This window comes from Pithys albifrons, chromosome 3 (assembly GCF_047495875.1).
Source record: "Pithys albifrons albifrons isolate INPA30051 chromosome 3, PitAlb_v1, whole genome shotgun sequence".
In the NCBI taxonomy this organism is placed as follows: domain Eukaryota; kingdom Metazoa; phylum Chordata; class Aves; order Passeriformes; family Thamnophilidae; genus Pithys; species Pithys albifrons.
The window spans coordinates 5,089,210-5,104,884 of NC_092460.1; positions in this window are offsets into that span (position 1 = coordinate 5,089,210).

Genomic DNA, 15,675 nt, shown 5'->3' on the forward strand with positions numbered 1-15,675 from the left:
TGTGAAAGGAGCTTTGACGCCTGGGATTTGAGATAGGGGGATGGGGAAAAGGCATGTGGGAACACTTAGACCAAATGTTAGCAAACTGATAAAGTCTTGCAAAAATGTTTGAGGGAAATGTTTCTCTTTCCCAGTCCCTGCTTTCAGCACAAGCAAGAGGAGAGCGAGATAACCTTTACCTGATAACATCTACACACTTCCTTGTCAGGACCCCTCTTGTTGACTAGGATAGCAGATTTTCCAGTTTCTCTATTTCTAGGATCCATAATCCTCTCTGGATCCATTCATTCTTTGTCTATATGGAACTGCCTCAGCCACTGATTGATCCAACCATCACTATCTCTGAATCTACTGTACCTGCTACCCATTTTGCCTTGTACTCATAACTGTCATCTTCAAGAAACAGCCTTCCTCACTTCTGTGAGTGATGAGATTGAGTTTAGTCTGAGGCTCAAAGTTCTCAAGTTCTCTCTGGGCTTCGGAGTTCTCCTCTTTATTGCCAGGTTCATCTTAGTGAAAGGTTCCTTGCCTGTGGCAGGGAGATTGGAACTAGATGATCTTTAAGGTCCCTTCCAATCCAAACCATTCTATGATCTTTCTGCTGGGAGCATCTGTCATGAGCTCAGACTCCTTTCCCCTGCCTCAGATTTTCCCTCCTGGCTCCTGATCTCACACTTGGCATGTGAACAGCCCTCTTGGTGCACCAGAGGTGCAAGGGATACTTCTGGCTGGTGGTTCCCTGTCAGGACACTTATGTCTCCTTCAACATAATGACAGGGGAGGAGAAGGAGAGATGGTAAATGCATGGTTGCAAAACTTATTCTGTAGCCAACAGAAACAAATAAATGCACAGAAACAGCCTATAAATGGTAGATTGCAAAGTGAAATCACCTTAACAGAAGGAAAAAATTTCCAATATGTTGAGGCACTGGAAGTCAGAACACTCTCAAACTAAATTTGTTTTTTCATTGCTTTGCAGGACAAGGACACAAGATACATATTCAAAAAATAAGTTACTTCTCTAACCACATGTAAATGTGGTAGGTGTTTCAGGCTGTCTACCATTAAAATTGTTATTGCACCCACTGTCATGTAGTATTATGGCACTTCAAACTACAGCACATCACTCTTTGATGTGAATCCTGGAGCAGCAGTATCCACATATGTGAATGGAGAACTTGGCCTTCAGTGTTCCAGAGACCTAACACAGAACCAAACCCCAAAAGGTTGTGATTTTTTGCTCTGAATGATTAATTTTGTGCTTTTACAAGATGAGCTGCAGCCCACTTCCCCTGTGAAAGAAAATAGTCAGTCTCAAAGCTGCATATTTGGATTGAAAAACATTCACACACATGGCCTTGTTATTGTCCAGTGCTTTTAAGAAAGTAAATCTATGCTGTTAAACCCACTAACACAACTTCATTTGGAATGATGGCAAAAAATAGATCCAGTTAAGAAAATATTTGGTTTTTATACAGACCCAGTCAAGTGATGATCTTGTGGCCATACAAATGTTTCCCTCTACTGACATAATGAATTTTTTATATTATAATTTCTTATGTTCAAATTACATATAGTTTGGTCTTTTGAATGAAATTTCTGATACCTTTTCTTCACCAATACAAGAAGACAAACCCAAAGATTTGCATAAGCTTAATGCAACAAACAAGTCAGAGTTAAACTTAAGAAAACCACTAAGAAAAACAAATTTTACAAGCAAAAAGAAAATGCCAAGTGTTACAAGAAATTCATGGATGTCAGCAAAAATTATTTTCCTACCTTGTTGTGACATTATGAAGAAAACAAAACTCAGAATGCAAGTTTTGATTAAAAAATCTGTCAGTTCAAATGTAATTTAATATGGAGTGACATATACTGCTAAAAGGTACATTTTAACATTAAAGACCAAAACTCCAATGATTAATATTACAGTGATGACAGAATGGGAGTGCCTTATTTTAATCCACTGTTTATCTCAACAGTGTAATTTATAGATCACTCGACATGTTTTAATAGCAGGCATAAAAAGGTACCCTCTAATATCCACTTGCTTGTAGGATCTGACATTTGGAGTTACACGTTCAGAAAATACCATCAACTGCATTTGTTGGACATATATACAAATAACCAGTCATCCTACACACAGTTTATAAAAAGCGATCTATTAATAACAAAACAGCTCTGGAGACATATGGTCTCTTAATATACAGGTAGAATATCAAGTGTTTAAGCTAAAATAAGGGCAGGAGCACAAAGAGTGGTCAACGCATTGATTTGGCTGCCAAATATAGTTTTTACCATCATAAATCTCTGGCTGACAACTGCACAAAGGCTGCTTTACCTAAACTCTGCCAAGGAAGGGTGTTTGCTGCCGGATTGCCTGATAGTCACTATGACAACTGATGCCACAATTAGACAAGTACAATCCCACTTTCAAACAGGCGCACAAGTCATTAATTCAGCAGGACTTTTGTTGACAATATGTTATGAGAGAAATATTTAATACAATTCCAAGGCTGATATATTTTCCTGTTATCTGTAGTAAAATAAATTGCAAGAACTGATGAAAACAACCATTTAATTAGTCTAAAGTGAGCCGAGGAAGCTATCCTGAACAGTTTGGTTTAATGAACTCACAGGTGCACAAAGCTCCATAGAGTTGGAGCAGACAATTTAAAGAGCACACTAAGAAAGATGTCACATTTAGGGGGATAGCAAAAGAGAAAGATAATAAAATTTTTGAAAAGTGAGCAAACAAATTGTGTTCCCAACTCTCCCACTGTATGAAGATATCCATAAGCATCTTTTCCCCTGTGGAAGGGAAAAATCTCTCAAGGGCTCAACAAGCTGATCTGATACCTGCAAAGGACTAAGACTATGATTACCACTACAATGACATTTTTCCCACCTCAGAGAAGTGAAGTAACTTGTTTACAAAACTGCTTTCTCACTCAATCTGCTCTTTGAGGCCACTGGGAAGGTCATGGGGAAAGCAAAAGAGTCATATGGGGGAGGAAAATGCAGAACAGAAACAGTCTCACACAACTGTGAATGCTAAACTTAAAGAAGGGCCTTGAAGGTGTCAGGGGATATTGAGAGATCAGTAAGATCACATATTCACAGTACTGACAGGGAGAGCTTTGAGACCCACTGCTGCAGAAGCTCCCTGAAATGCCCTTTTGCATAACACATACATTGTTGTAAAGTAATTGCTATGGGAAGGGTGACACCAAGGCAAGAAGCACATTTTGGGGCATGGCTGGCAGGAGGAAGGTGAATTGACCTTGGTTTGGGCAGAAGCGTGGACTGGGGGATCTCAAGGTCATTCCAGACAACATCCAGCTACATGCAGATGCTGATGCTGCATTTGGGTTGACAGAGAAGAGAGGTTTAGTTGCTGGAGCTGCTGAACTCTCTGGGTGCTTAGAACATTAGCCAAATCCAATCCCTTTCAGCCCCATGTAAGCCAAATTTGTGAGGCCTGTGCATGATTCCTCCCTATCCAGTTCCCTGTATGTTCAAAAGCTATATTCAGCATTACTGGTGAGACTGGGTGTGAGGACAGACCCAAGTGTGCAGGTGATATTTAATGTAGGCAGTATGGAGCATTACACCTTTTTGAGGGAGCATCTGGACAGCATCCCAGGCAAGACACCCCTGGGTCTCATTTCAGCTGCAAGATCAGAATAGGGAGGCAGTGAGAGGCTGAGATGGCACAGCATCTTCTCTCCCCATCCCTGCTCTAAGTGGGCACTTCCCAAACTCTCCTCACCTGAATGGCCCCAGGCAGCATGGCCAGGAGGTGGACAATGAGGCTATTTTGCATAGGGCATTAATATGGTTCAGTTGTTGCTTAGCAAGTCTTACAAAGAGTCAAGGAACTTCTCAGTTTCTTGTACTGCCCTGCCAGGGAAGAGGCTGGAGAGTTACAAGTTGCTGGGAGGTGACACAGCTGAGGCAGCTGACCCAACAGGCCAAAGGGATATTCCAGACCATATGATGTTGTTAAACTGTCATAATGAAGTGGTTTTATCTCAACCATGAGTTTTATTTTGTTTTCTGATTCTCCCCCATCCCATTGGAAGGGATCTGTGTGGTGTTCCTCCGCCACCAGGTTAAACCACAGCAGGCATCAATTAATCATTTCCCCAATAAACAGTTCTATTTACTATCTACCAATAGAAGTAAAGGCTAAGTGATGGAAAGTTGTGCTACTCTCTCCTGCAGCCATAAATAGGCAGATGAATCTTCAGTATTTTGGTGTCCTTGAACCTTAACACTGAACACAAGGGAACAGTCACCAAAAGGAAGGTTTTCTGGATGAAACCTGATCTAATCACTTGAGAAAATGATAGCACAGATTATGTTTTTTTCTCCATCCAGCCAAAGCTGAGATTTGTGCCATAGCCTGTGGTCTGTGTGCAGTAGGGAAGTGCCTGGAGATGCATCTACACCTTGGCTGCCCCAGTTCTGTTCTGCTCTCTTCTGTATCCCTATACAGGAATCATTGTCTCACTCCAGTTTTAGTTATTAGTTGTCACATATAGACAGAAAATAAAGTATTTTCTGACCTTATTAAGCTGAAAGCATAGGGCATTCCACCGTAATAGACATGGTATCAAAGTCTATTGGACAGATGTTACCCATGATGCCTCTAATAGACCAACATTTCAAAGAATAGAGGAACCTGTTTGCAGCCACTATATATGATGGGCACAAGAGTCCCAGGAAAGCCCTGTTATACTCCTTAAGCTGAAATTATGAATAGCTTAAAAAAATTACAAAAATAAAGCAGCAATTTGGTGTGTAATAGCCAGAATATCTTTGGACTTTAATTTCCTTCTACCAAGACAGACTATCTAGATTCTTGCAGCTGTTCTGCAGTTCACAAAATAGAACAGGACTGCACACACTAGTGTATGCATTGTAAAGAAAATCAGATAGAAACGACACTACGATAAACAACATTAGTCATGCTACTTTCTTCCCCATTCTAATGTTTTTAAAAATCAGGCAAATATATATCATTCCAATTTCACACACACACAAACTGATATAGAAGTTAAATGATTTCAGGATCAAAATGTAAGAGTGCAGGTCTGCATCTCAGACCCCTCTACTTGCTTAAAAGAAATACACCAGGAGCTAGACTTTGATGATCCTTGCAGGTCCCTTCCAACTCAGGACATTCTATGATTCAATGATTCTCTGTCTTTCCAAAGTATGGATTAGAGCCAGAGCAACTGATAGCATTCAGTATAAATAACCTATTACATACAGGCTGTTTAAGAACATGAACGACACGTGTTTTGCCAAAAATCGATGGTTACATGAAAACTTCAACTTTTTACACAGAATTCTCCACATGCCATTTACCTTCAGGGCCATTTAGTAACGGCTTAGTCCAACTTCATTACAATTAGTAAGGTTTATGCCTACTTAGAACTCACCCTAAACATTTTCTCCCTTTGCCTCCCCTAATTGCTCCTCATGCTGAAGACTACAAATAATTCAGCAGCTATTGGTAGAGGAAACACAGAAAGCTAAAACTGTTGCACTAAAATAAATTTCCATGTTCTTATGCCTTGTGGCACTAATGGATGCTTGCCTGCAGGGTTTGTTTTGTCAGTTTTAATTTTAATTAGGCATTAACTCTGTAATGTGTCTAGTTTCTTCACCCCATTTCCCCCCCACACTGGATTGCCTTTCAGTTGCATCATGCCTCCTTCCTAAGACTTCTGGAAAGGCTCTGCGCACTTAAAGACTCTAGTTTTCCATTCTGACTCTTCTCATGTTTGATTACATCACTCTCTTCTAGATAAGTGTGTTTGTTAACATAATGACATTACTGTTCAATTTTGCAAAGCAATTAAAGATGCATTTAATTTAAAGAATCTCAGTTGTTTTATTGTCTGCAATTAGGTATATTAACTTCAGTGGGAGTAGTAAATACTAATAAAAGTGCTTTGCTGAATTAAAATCTTTCAGAAGCCTATACAGACAACACAACTGCATACTTTTATGTAAGAAATTCAGCACAATTTTGAGATATACAGTTATTAGAGTCACTGCTTGTAACGCAGAAAGGCTCCTACTTTATAGTAAAAAAACACATTTTCACTCCCCACCAACTTGGCTTCAGAAAATGCAAACTTAATTTGCATGAAAACTTTTTTTGTTTTGCCTGGCAAACATTAAAATATAAATCTACTGTGATTGAATCGATAAGAATCCCTGTCCAATACACTGTTAAGTGGCAACACCCACATTTTCTGTTTACTGCTTTCTCAAATGAATGCATGATGACATTGTTAGTGCCAAGCTCTAATGTAACAGTTATTAGATATTTAAACACTGATGTTTGAATGTCCATCGTACACTTAAAATAGATGACTGTCAGGTCTTGTAAACTACAAAGCAAAGCTGAAACATTTATCTGATCTGAAAGCCATTTATTGAAACTGTATTTTGTGCCTTTCAAGTGGTCCTGCTATTATATAAGGGGAAAGCTGGAACTAACACCGCAAAATCCTAATGATCCTCGCCTGCCTCGCAGAAGTCCAGTGGACCAGATCCAGAATTCATCGGAAGTGACAGGTGCCTGTCAATGCCAACATCAATGGGTGCTGAGCAGGATGGAGGGTAAATGACAGTGATACAGGAATTTCAAATGGATTAGTGGACCCAGACATGTCTTGATAAGGGAAGGAGTGATAAGAGTGACAAGGGAGTTTTCCCTGCTCCCTTGGGTGATATCTCTGGTACTTGTGTTTTAGGGTTGCAATACTATGATTTTGCTGGTGAAGGGGATTTCTGGAGGAATAATATTAACAGGTGGTTTTTTGTTGGTTTATTTTTTGTTTGTTTGGTTTTTTTTTTTAATCAATGCCAGTTGTTCAGTGGCTGCTTTTGTCATTAAAGACCAGAGCTGAGCTTTGACGAGTTTCACACAGAGTCCCACTGTCCCAGGTGACCTCTTGGTTAACATCACTGTTTAATTCTGCAAGATCTGTACTTTTAACATTTGGATACTTGAGACTTCCTCAAGGCACTACAGCACTGTATATTCCAGTATTTACTGAAAGAATATATATCAGTGTTTCTCTACAGCCACCCAACAAGCGGAGCTATTAAAAAATAATGTTCATGCTGCTTTTATTTTGTTCTATGAATAAATATACTCTGCAACTTCCCTCCAAAACAAATGTCTTCTCTCTCAAGGCCTGCCATGTTATGTTGCATCTCTGCACATTAAAAGTTAAAAAATTATTTATCCTGAATTGTTAAAATTTTCATTAATGGCAATTTATGTCACTCAAAGAAGCCTCCTTGGGAAGAACATGGCATACTTGTACAGACCTATTATGAGAGTTGTCAGAAACATTTGTCCTTATGAAATATAAATAGACAGTATGTTAGATGATTTAGTGAGGGATCTCTTATTTATTTAAAAACAAACATGTTTTTTTCATTTCTCCTTTCAGGAAACCAGGTCATGTAGATTAGACAAGTAGGTTCTCAGGCTAATAATAACACATCTGTAAATATTTTTTCAAACAGCTTATTCATCCCTCCAAACATGCCCCATCCTCAGGGGGTCGGTCTGCCATGAACTGCCCTAGGACAGGAGGCAACACCTTGGTCCTTCTCCACTTTCCCATGAGGATAAACCATGGCTTAGTGAGTGTTCACTACATCACCTCCCTCCCTGGGGATTTCCAAAGCAGCCTCTCCTTTAGAACGGAAACACTTTCCTCCAGTGCACCATTTTTCCAGTACTCATCAATCTCTCTACCTCCAAATAATAGGTGAACTTACCCCTGCACAAAATGGGTTGTGTTGCCTTTGAATTAGAGCTGGGTGGGTAAACAAGGGTAATTTCTTTGTTCTTGCTGATAACAGCCTAAGAAATCTGTGAGCAGAGCTCTGCAGTGATGCTAAGCTTAATTTTGTACAACTGCTGAGGTTTATAACCAGAATCCATTTCAGGTGGACATAAAAATCCAGCCCAATATTTACTTGCCACTGGATACAAATGTTACCTAGTGAAGCCTGCACTAGTGTCAGAGAGGTGGATAAATCCTTCAACTTTGTTAAATGTGGAATAAAGGAGAGAATAACTTGAATTAAATTCCTGTGCCCACTTGAAATGATGTCTGGCTGTGCCTCTGTACCTGTGCCTGATTTTTGCATGAAAATATTCTCTTTGTCCCTATCTGGTGTTCTCCTTCAAAAAGGAATTGAGTTAAAAAAGAAGGCAATAATGTAAGATTTTTAAGCAAACAGTTCAATATTTCCTTTAAAATGTTCTCTGTATTCAAGAGCACTTTGATTTCTATCTTTTTTTTTCCCTCCAGGCTTTGAAACTGTACCTCTTTTAAAAAAAGACCATCCCTGATTTTAGTCTTTTGTTCCTTTATGAGCTTTGTCCCTGACTTTTAAATGTGGAGAGAGTTGAGAGGCATGTTGTGAGAGAAGAGAAAATAAAAAAAAAGTAAAAAAAAACTTGCAAACTGTGTTAAATACACCTTTTGTTCATTATGTTTAATATAACATTCACTATGAGGATTGATATTGAATTATACATTAATTTTAATGCTAAATAACTTTTCTATTTTAAAACCCCTTAGTTTTCTTATAATGTACAGTAATTAAAAAGTGAACCAAAAGAGGCAGCAATAAATCAGGGTGCACAATGCAGTAAAAATATTATAATTAATATTTAACACACATTTTGATTACTTTTAGAATAAGTACAAGAAATATCAATTAGAATATATATTCAAACTTTGCTGCCTTTTCCCCATTATACTCTGGAAAGGGGCTATTTTTAATTCTGGATATTGCATACAAAATAATACATAGTCCCTAATTAAATATAAGGCTGCAATTCAATCGAGAGTTTCTGCTGATGTCATAAATAATAAGAGCACAGCTCGAGGTATCAATGAATGGCAGCCAAAGCCTGAGATTGAATTACAACTTTAGCATTCAGTCTGTGGATCTATATTGTTATTTGTAATAGATGGAAAATGATTATTATTATTTTTTAAATGCAGACAAAAAGAAGGAAATTTGAATTCAAAATTGGTGACTCTGTGGTGGAAGATTAGAAGTCTAGTGATTAGAGAATATGGTTTATTGGAAATTGAAATGTACAAATGTTCCAGGCAGCAAATCTGTATCTGAGGCTAAATTCTGCCTTTTGTTTGTTGGTTTTTGAAGCCAATGGACAAGAAAATCTTTCCACTCGTAGCTGGTAGCTACAAAATCAACTGTTGGTTTTGGTCTTAGGAATTTTGCCTCTCCATACCCAATCTGTACCCAAACCCCTGAGCTGGAGTGGCTGTAGCCTGGCCTGGGGGTTCCAGCAGGGAGCGAAAATCCTGGAAGCAGAAGGTGCTGCCAAGTTACTCTGACCCTGCTCATGGAAGGAGCCTTCCACCCCTGTGGTCTTCTACCCCCATCAGCTTTTCTGCACAAACCCCAATTATTTATCATTTCCATTCAGAATGAATAAGGGCTATACACTCATGTGGCCATTTTCCCCAAATAAATGACCCCTTAATAACTAGAAAGATTTTTATTTATGTAACATATTGGATTTCAGTTATGTTATGGCAGCAGAAAGAAGGTAGTTAATCAATATGAAGGCTTGCTTTCAACAGATTGCACAGCACTCAGCATGACAAGATCCCCTTCTGCTACACCACAGGTCACTCATTTGTATTTTAGGGCCATTTTTCCATGCTTTAACATCCATCTAGCCATGAAGATGCACATCTTTCCATCTGACTTTGGCATGCAAAAATTCAACAGCTTAAAGGCACCAAAATACCACAAGTCCTGAGCAAGTCACGGTACTCAGCTGTGATGTCACGAGCATAAACCAATTTGTTACTGGTTTAAAAGAGTTTGTCACTTAATTTATCCCCAAACTCAAGGCATCACAAAGTTGCTTCTCATTATTCCCTGCCCTGTACTGGCTAAACTTGGGCAGATAATTGGGGCCAATATTTCCCCCATACCAAGGAAAAATTGGAGCAGTTCTGCTATGGAGTCTGGTCTCTTTGCCCTGTGCTATGGCCACGTGGAGGGGGTTCCAGGTGCCACTTAATTCCCTGGGTGGGTGTGTACTGAGGCTTAGATCCCAACATTTTAAAAAAGAAAAGAAATTGATGACTTATGTTTGGTAACCCTGTGGATCACTGCATCTCTCTTGTTACAGGCACCATACCCTCTGACTCAGGCTGGCTTTGCCATAACCCACAGGGTTTTCATTACAAAGCCAGTATATTGCTGTTTAAGAACAAGTATTTTGTCTCATTTAGGCTAAGAAGAACAAAGAGCGAAGATACCCTGTAGACATACAATGTAGCCTCTTGAAATACAATGATTTCTCTTCTTACAGTATGTTTTTCTCAATATTTAAATATCCTATTGTTCTCAAACACATAAATTTTATTGCCTTTTTTCCTAAAAGGAGCTATTTCCTAAACAGTCTTACACTATACGATCACAGTTGTCATGATAGCCTGTTTATGCCTTCCAGGTGATTTTTTGAAGGGCAGAAAATACGTTTCTTCCAGACATTTGCAGTTAACTCCAAACAACCTGTAGAAATTTTGATGGCCACCTTTATAATAGCTGGATAAGGGTTTAATAGTGTCTGTAACTGACTATATAGACATGAGTCCAGTATTTTTGAAAGAGTTTTGCCCATGTTAGGAAGAAACCTTGAGAGATCTTATGAAAATACACACGGGAGCAGTGAAAACAAGGTGCAAAATACTGAGATGATCCTTCCTAACACAGAGCACATCTCACCACTTTTCATCAAGATTGAGACATGCAACATAATTTACTGTCAAAATAAGCCTTCCATAAACACAGACACCTTGATATTGCTGATAAACAGGTACTTCAATTTGTAAAATATATTCTTACACTGGTATGGGAAGATTTTAGTCCCAGGGTGACATTTAGAAAACACAAACAGCTGCCTCTGTCCCCAGACACACATAACATGGTAATAATAATCTTCCTCCATGATAAGCTGCTATAGGTGTTTTAGTTACCTTTCTCCTCTGTGTCACTTGATTCTGAATTTGTCAAGACTGGTTTTTTCTTTTTCACCTTTTTGGTTTTGGAGGTGATTTCATTTGGGCTAAGAAGGCTAAGTTCTTGGACCTGTTGTGTAACCCTTGAATTTAGACTTTTCTAGGTTCTTTCAATAGTGAAAGGGAAACCTTTAATAGACACGTCTCTCACCATCTCCTCCATCCATCAGTGATTCCCTGACACATCCAAGAAGCCGGGCCTGGAGGCAGAGGCAAAGTCTTATCTCTGCCAATTGCAACTTGACTTTAACCCTACCTGTACTCAGCTCCAACCTGCATGTGTGAGGTTGTGTCTTCAGCCACTGCTGCTGCATGTGGTCCAGTCAGGACTTCATCTGCAAAACACATCAGTAGAAAAGAGGTGTTAGATAATAGATTCTGAGATTATTTCATCTCCACATAGAAGTAGCTCTGGAAATAAAATGCCAGCAGAAAAATCAAGCAAAATAACTCAGTGATCTCTCACCCTACAAATAGCTGGTGCTGCTTTGGGATAACAGGCCATCCGTGCTTTGAGGAGCAGGGTCTCGGACAAAGCAGCACTTTTTCTCTCTCTCTGCAAGGTGGATATGGGAAAAAGGGAGAGAAGGTAAAGGAGGAGAGTTGCTGTATCTGACTGGGTGTCAAGGAGAGCAGACTTATTCTAAGAGCAGAGAGAAACACGCACTAGTCCAGTAGTGCAAAATTCACAGAAGGATTTGGAAATCTAGAGTTAAAACAGCCTGTCAGGTCCACACTGAGCTCCTGGGATTATGATGAGTTTCTTTCTTACTATTGATTGTTGTCACCAAAATACATCTGCCGCTTTATGAAACTGAGGCTTCCTATGAAATGCATATATAGGCTCAATGATTCTTATAATTACAGGCTGAAAAGAACTTTGCATATTCATGAGTATCACACCATTTGTCACAGCTGTAGACCTCCAGTAAGCAAAGCCTGTGATTAGGGTTTTGTTCTTCCCAAGTATATCTTTTTCCATGAACCCTTATTGGTTCTGAAAAGTTATGATCTTAACTCTCCACTCCTGTCAAACATAATTTTATTCCTTTTTACTGCCAGCAATATGAATGAATTCCTGCTTCTGCAGCCAACAACAGGACTAGCCGGAACTGGAATTTGCATTGATGAAGCAGTATTTTATTTAACTAATGTAATAACCTACAAAAATCTATAGTTGGAGTGACAACAATTTTATTATCCCAAGTAAAGAGCTGCCCATTCATTTTCTCCCCTGTGATTTAAGACTACTAACCTCTAGACCGCCCTGCTCATAAACAAACAGGTCTTGTGGACCTTCTTAGGTTCACAAAAGAGGTCAAATGAAATAATAAAGACCTGGTATGCCACAGGATGTACTAACCATTAAGCAGCAGATTAAAGATTGAAAGTTTTTGAAAGGTAGACAGCCATGTATGAAATCTAACCCACCCCATGGACATTTCAACATAAAATGGCAGTAGAAGTGAGAAAGGTAGACTTTTCCTTCTGAAGCTATATTTTTCTAACACAGAAGACAGAGAAGTGTAATCAGTCATGGTCAAAACCCTGCCAGTGAGTATTACTTATTTAGCCTCATATTCCAGGTGACTCACAACTTGTCTACCTGCCAACATCTGAAAATAATAAGTTATAGTAAAGTTATTAACTAAAACTATGTGAACTTTGAAGTAGCTGAACCTAAATTAAATATAAACATACAAAACAGCCTGAGGCTAATTAATCTAATTTGGGCTCAGCCACCACACTCCATCTTTGTTTGTTTGCAGTTGTTTTTCCCCTTCCTCCTTCTATGTGGTCTGCAGAGAAGGATGATGTATCAGCCAGTCGGAGTCAGAGATTGCATCTTTCCGCTCCTTCGATCAGAAATATGGGGTCACTTTTCCAAGAAACCGCTCTCAACAAAGAGCCAGTTTGCAACAAGCCCCCATGATTCCTTATCTTCTGGGAAGAAGGAGAGCTGTGCTGAGGCAGATGTGTACCAGCTGAGAGCCCAGCCCTGGGAAGCCTCATGCCCACGCAACATGTGTGGCTGGAAGGGGAACCCCATCCTCCTCCTCCCTGTCGGATATAAATCGCACACTGGCAGCTTTAATGACAACATGGTGCTCCCTCCAGGAGCTTCCTCTGAAGCCGCTCAGAAAGTTGAGCCTGAGAGCAGCACCAAGGGAATCACCTCTTGCTCATTTTTTTTTTTAAACACACTGAGCTCTTTTACCACCAATGAGGTTCTTCTGCCATCCTAGGTAGGCTGACAACATGCCCAAAGATTACACAACGCTCCAGTGTTTAGAGAGGTTATGCTGGCCAGGCCATTTTTAGTATTTTAGAGCTTTTAAACTTAAAAAGTGGAGGCGAAAAAAAAACATGCTAAAAATAAGCTCTTGATTAGGTGTGGGAAAAGTGAAGATTCGAGGAAATCTCAGGGCTGCAGCCCCAGCACGAGGTAACAATAGACTCAAAACACAAAAAAGTGTCAGTGCAGTTCGCTTGTAAAAAGAGGAAAATGCACAATAGCACAACAGTGAGTTCACCTATTATATAATTGGAGGTTGTGTGTACATGTGCAGACAAGACGGCAGAATAAAAAGCCTCCTCTAGGAAATCCAGAACTTGGCAGCTTTGGCCAGGTAGAGTATGAGGCGGGTAGTGTCTAACAACAAAAAGAAACAGTCTGTAACTAAGGTTTGAATCAAGCTACAGCTCTCCTTGCTAAACAGCAGCCAGATTTACTGCTGCAAAACCCATAAAAACAAAGGGAGAGTAAGTCTGGCACAAGGAATAAGGCAGAGGGAGAGAAAGGCAGAAAAAGAGACACAGCATTAAATATACCAAGGCTGAGTGGTGCATCTGATTTCATACAAGGATAATTTGGAGGGCTATACATAAAGCAAGAGGATTTCATTCATACTGAGTTTCCACATGGTCTGAAGTGCCTTTCCCAGGAGGACCAAAGGAAACCTGACCTGCCTTAAGGGAGGGATGTGAGGCAACCACAGTGCCCACAGCCCCCTCCACCTCTCTGCTTGCTCTGGCATCTGGCATGGCTTCCCAAGAGCCCTCCTGTTTCCTACCCCAGAATGTCCACACTACTTCAGGGAGTTAGTGGGATCTGTTGGCTTCGTGCATTTTGTTAACAGTACAGCAATCCTTAATTTGGGCTTGTTTACAGGGATTTTCCTCTCCCTTAGAGCCTGACTGTGTCCAAGACTCTGGCTAGGTTATGTGAATGTTTCACACAGCAACAGTGATCCTGGTGCTCTTACAGTAACAGGATGAAATATTTCAATCAAAGTATACCAGCCTTGATATTTTCCAGGGGAGATGGCTCTAGAAAGATATTATTGACTATTCTGGTAGAAAGGGTCTTCTTTTGTAATCACTTGTCAGGTCACTTCTACTCCAAAGGTATGTCAGATCTTTTCATGCTAATCCATACAAAACAAGACAAGACAAAGCAAAACAAAACATGATTACTTTCCTTAGCATGAATTTAGTGGTTAATGTATTAAGAGTCCATTCTTTGTTGCCCCTTACACCTACAGCTACATGTCCCAAAGTTCTCATTCTCATTTTCAACTCTGTTGCTGTGATCCATATTTATGCATGTTGCCTGTAATAAAACTACAACCAAACTCATCAACTAGCTCGTTTCCTTTTCCATATCCACCAAGTTTGTCACAGCTCTCTAAATGTTTTGTCTTTATAGACTTTTACATTTAACATAAGAAAAACATACTAAAATGCTCTACTAGCAATAAAAATGCATTGGTGTTATTTTTTATTTGACACATTTAATAATGTTCTCTGATCTGCGGGAGTTCTCAAGTCATCCAATAACTCTGCTGTGCTACTGGGATTCTGCAACAAAGTCAATAGGGAACTGATGTCTATCCCATCATCTTGTTGAACATGCAGGCTGTATTTTGAGATGCTACTGGATCATTTTGATGTTCCCTTTGGTCAAACAGAGTATTCACCCTCATATTATGTATAAAGACAAACTTATCTCTTATTGTTAATTATATAAAGATTCAAAGGTACTTGAGAGCTAATAACTTATTTCCATTTTAAAATATATAATACAGTAAATACCTTACAAATTATGATGTATGTGTTTATAATTGACTTATCAGGTGTTTGCCCAAACAATGGGTATAGGGTCATTAGCAACAAGCTTGAAGTAGTCCATGCTTTGTGGAAGCTGGGCTGCTTTTCAGTACATAAACTTTCTTCCCTTCGCCCTGCTGGAGTCTCAAATTCTTGATGCACCTGTGGACTTGCTAGCTGAGGGACTGGGGGTTTTTGTTATTTGTGTTTTAACCAAACTAGATGACACAGATACAGAAAAACACTCTGAACAAATTCCAGAACAGCTGTTCGTATCTAGGTTTCTTTTCTTTTAACTCCCCAACTGCATAAGAAATTCAGTGCATTATTTTGCAACTTTTATTTTAGCAGAAGGCTTTGTAGCCACCAGTGTTCAGACAGACCCTCGGGAGCACACAGGAAAGGTTGCAAAGAAAAAGAAAAAACAAAACAAAACAAAATAAAA